This window comes from Onychomys torridus, chromosome 8 (assembly GCF_903995425.1).
Source record: "Onychomys torridus chromosome 8, mOncTor1.1, whole genome shotgun sequence".
Classification (NCBI taxonomy): Eukaryota; Metazoa; Chordata; class Mammalia; order Rodentia; family Cricetidae; genus Onychomys; species Onychomys torridus.
Window position 1 is genome coordinate 9389968 of NC_050450.1, and position 4619 is coordinate 9394586.

At 51.5% G+C, this 4619-nt stretch overlaps 1 protein-coding gene across 1 annotated transcript in view; it reads left to right on the forward strand.

Annotated features, from left to right (window-relative positions):
• The first annotated feature begins 289 nt into the window (after positions 1 to 289).
• Positions 290 to 4619, forward strand: part of Litaf (lipopolysaccharide induced TNF factor) — a 31968-nt gene continuing 27638 nt past the window's right edge. Inside the window, exon 1 of the mRNA XM_036198272.1 lies at positions 290 to 366. The gene's annotated coding sequence lies outside the window, so the exon portion shown is untranslated. The remainder of the gene's footprint in view (positions 367 to 4619) is intronic.

Below are 4619 nucleotides of genomic sequence, written 5' to 3' on the forward strand. Positions count from 1 at the left end.
GTGTGTGTGTGTGTGTAGTAGGGGTGTTAGAAACAAAGAGTAACCTCCTCGCTCCGCCCTCTCCCAGGCCTCGCGCGGCTCCTCTAGTCGGCCTTGCGCCAGACCCTCTTGGCCCCGCCTCGCCGCGCCCCGCCTTTTGCGAGCCCCTGGGGTCGCAGCTTCCTTCCCACCCTGCCTTCAACCAGGCTGTCGCCCCGCCCTCCCAGGCCCCGCCCTCCCAGGCCCCGCCCCAGGCGGCCTCCCGCCCCCTCCAAGCCACGCCCCGAAACATCCCCGCCCCCGGCTCGCCCTGCCTCCCTGGATCCCTCCCGGCCCGCGCGCGCCGCTAGTGCAGACCTCCGGGCTCGACAGGCGGCGCGGGTGGCGGTGAGTGTGGCGCTGCAGGGTGCTGCGTGGGGAACGCCAGGCGCGGGGCGCGGGGCGGCTTCGGAGGCGGGGGCCGCGCTCTGGCACCTGCCTAGAGCCCCGGGATACCGCGCTCTCCGCGGGTGGCGATGTCGCGGGACCAGGGTGGCGCGCTCTGGGCGGGATTCAGGGTGAGGGGTTCCAGCCGTGCTCTGGTAGTCTTTGGTCCGCAGGCCCGGAGTGCTCAGCTCCCACCTGAATCTCTCCGGATGATGCCCCTGGGGCTTGTAGGAAACGGTGTGGTTTTCTCTAGTAGCCTCTAGGATCTAAGTTGCTATTTGGAGAACGATCGCTTGCGGAGTCTGAAACCAAAAGTGAGCAAAAAGTAGGACAACTTTCCAGATGTTCCGTAGCTGCTGCAGGCCCACGCATCGGCATTTTTGCTCCTATCCCTTTGGGTTTCACGCGGGTTCCCAGCAGGATGCGGGTGTGTGGGTGCCCAGGGGATCCGGTGTGATCGCGGAGCTCCTAGCCCAACGGCCATCGGTAATGACGGTGGACGTGGCCCTGACTGCCCAGCCAGCCCAGCTCTTGCTTCCGAGGGGTTTCCAGTCAGCACTGTGTCCAGACGGTGCACTTAATCATCATTTGGTGTTGTGCCCATACCTTCCGTTCAAGCTTAACAGGAAGGGGTTAGTGGGCATTGGTGTGATCTAGACAGTGATCAGGCCGCTTGGACCTTCCCTAATATTGTCGGGTTTTGTGCTTCCGGAGAGTGGAGCTGATGTCATTCACTGTTGATTGAGCAGTAGTCGTTGGGAAATAGTTTGTGGGAGTCACAGGCGTTCTGAACTCCCATCAGCTTTTTGTTGTTTTGAGACAGGGTCTTATGTAGTCCAGGCTGGAATCACAACTCCATATGTAGCCAAGGTTGGTCTTGAACTCCTGGACTTTCTGCCTTCACAGTGTTGAGATTACAGCGTTGTGCTATCCTGCCCGCTCCTCCAGCCTTTTCAAAATCTAACCGCCATCCCCATGGCATGGTGAGTGGGAGCTGGTTCAGGGACTTCTGGACTCCATATTGGAGTCCTTTGAAGGAAAATTATTTCCACCAGTAGGTGCTTGCCTGCGGTTCTACCCTCCACTCCAGCCTTCCCAGATTGGCTCTTTTAAAACATCTAATGTAGGTGGCTGTAAAGAAAGACACTGGGTGGTAGCAGGAATTCCTCCCGTGTTTGGCTTTATCAGTCGGATCAGGATCCAGAGGGTGTGTCACTTGCTCTACCAGGCCTAGAATACACCCATACTTCACCTGGCTCTCTTCTCAGCCAGTCCTTGCTTTATAAAAGTGTACAGGCCATCTAAGAAACATTTGCTGTAGGTCTGCTGTGGGAGAGGCCCATTGTTCACTCTTTCCTGTTGCACTAAAAGCATGAATAATGAATAGTTTTATTCCTGCCTGGAAAAAAAAATATATGTGATGTTTTTCTGGATTAAGTGACCCAGTGATTGCTCTAAAATCTCTCATCAGTTTCTTTTTCTTTCTTTCTTTCTTTTTTTTTTCCTGGTTTTTTGAGACAGGGTTTCTCTGTGTAGTTTTGCACCTTTCCTGGAACTCACTTTGTAGACCAGGCTGGCCTGAACTCACAGAGATCCACCTGCCTCTGCCTCCCGAGTGCTGGGATTAAAGGCGTGTGCCACCACTGCCTGGCTCTCATCAGTTTCTTGAGTCTCTAAAATACTAGATTGAAGTGGCTCTCATGTCTTTGGCACATACATTTCCTTCCTTATGGACTGGCCACGGGAGGGTAGAGCACTACACCTTGTCCTGTAAAGGTGTTGAAAAAAAATGGCTCCTGGTCACGAGTGGCTTGTGCTATGGGTGGAAATCAGGCATGCTGTTGAAAAGTGCAGAGCTCAGCTCGGAATCCCACTAAAGTTGAGAGGCATTCCTAGACAGGGAAAGTTATATGGAAAAGCTGAGGTCTGAGCACACTGTGCATAAGCAGAAGAATCCCAGCAAAGCTGTGGTGGAGGTGCAGACAAGTCCAGGGTCAAAGACGGGAAGGAGCTGGTGGGCATTCCCAGCCTAAACTGGGAAGATAAGCTGTTCCTCCTTTTCGACCTTAATCCAATGCCGTCACCCCTGCTGACTGGGGGCATGGCCCAATGTCACTGTGGGAATGGGCAGAACCCCTTCCTTCCCCCACCTCGCCTCCAAATTCCCCTGAAGAGAACTGGGAAGAGGAAGCCCACGAGTGCTGGCACCAGCCTCTTCTGTTCTGTTGGTTTTGGCTTTCTGCTGCCATGAAAATAGCCCGGGGGAGCAGGTGGCCTGTGTCCACAGGTAAACAGACTCTGCTCTCTGCTGTCTTGCAGCCCATTGGCCGCCATGGCTGACTCTGAACATGACTGGTGTTTACTCACCATGGAATTGGTGTTGGAGGTCAAGGGCTGTTTTCCAGGGTCTGCATAACTTCATTTTATTGTTGAGCATTCATTGACACTCCGGGTAGACACGGTGATGACAATGTTAGGCCCACCGAAGTTGTTACTTGGCTACAGGTCTTTGGAGATTTGTGTGCCGTTCATTAGGTCTGTAGACACAGAAAGGTATGGCCCCTGTCTCAGCAGTCTAAAAGTCACGTCCAAAATGCCTTCAACAAAAGAGAAATTAACTACAGAAAAGTATAACAAGTCCAAGAGTTTTCGTATATGAAGACCAAAGACCAAAGACCCTGAGATAGATGTTTATTGCTACAAGCATGATGGATGATGAGGCTGAAGCAAGTTGGCTCCATCTTTCCGGTATTCTGTGAATTTCTTTCTTCTGGGGTAGGGTAGGACCCCAGGTTTTAACAACTATGATCAGGCAAGAGAGGAGTTTTTTTCTTCTTCCTTTTCCTCTTCTCTTTTTTAAATTCATGTTCATGGAGTCTGGAGCAATAGCTTGCTGCTCTTCCAGAAGACCTGAGTTCAGTTTCACCACCCATGTTACGCAAGTCACAACTGCCTGAAACTCTAGCTCCGGAGGATCTTGTGCCTTCTTCTGGCCTCTGTGGGCACTGCACTCAATATACACGTACCCACATCTGGACACGTTATATATATATAATTGAAAATAAAAATAAAACTTAAATACGTTCTTAAGTGCAGGTAGGTTCATGTAACTATGTGTACAGAGACTAGAGGACAACTTGGGGACTTTGGGTCATCTTCTGGAATACTGCCTACCTCTTTTGGAACAGGATGTCTCATGGGCCTGGAACTTACCACTTAGATTAGCTAAACTCACTGCCTGGTTTAGTGAGTATCAGAGACTGTGAAGTGTGTCTCCCCAGTGCTGGGATTACAAGCATGTGCTACCATGCCTGGCTTTTTCTGTAGGTCCTGGATATTGAACCCCATCCCCAGGCCAGCACAGCACCACTGTAGCCAGGTGGCTTCTGCAGTGTGAGAGTGATAACCCCGGTTCTGTGACAGCCTTGGAGAGAAGCCCTGGTCCCTTGGCCTGTTGGTGGGGAGGGAAGGCAGGAAGCAGTCAGAAGGAGGCTGTGCTTCTGAGCCCAGTCAGTTCCCTTTCTGGTCAATCACCAACATGCTGTGTGTTATCCTTGGTAACTTTGTTGTCTGCACGTCAGTACGTGATGGGCAACAGCTCTCCACTAAGCCCTACACCATGTAGAGCGCTAACTCCCCAGGGTCCAAAGCCTAGCAAGTGTGTCTGGTATCATTACTGATACCATCTACAGAGCTTACATGGGAGAACCCTGCAGTCAGGTTACAAAAGAGAGTTATGTCAGGTCTTATTTTCCCTGGAGTGCAAATGGCCTACAGGACACAAGTCGGACACACCTGGAAGACGTGAGAAAAATGTAAGCCATTTGGCCCATGGAGCCTCTTGAGTGTGTGATCTTGGAGTTTAAGATTTCAGTGTTAGTGGACACGAGGCTCCACACCTCTCATTCCGCCCTCAGAAGGCTGAGGCCAGAGGATTGTTGCATGGCAAAGTTTGGGCTGCTGCACGGGGAGACCCTGTCTCAGGAAACCAAACTAGCAAAAATAAACAAAACCTGAAACGGCAACAGAAAACTTAGCATTGACCTGCTCATCTCTGATTCCAATGTCATTTATGGACCATGTACTGATAGTTGAAAAATTTTTATTAAGAACCAGCAGTAGGACTGGCAAGATATCCCAGCAGGTAAAGACACTTGCCACCAAGTCCTGTAATCTGAGTCCCAGCCTCACAATCTGTGTAGTGGAAGGAGAGA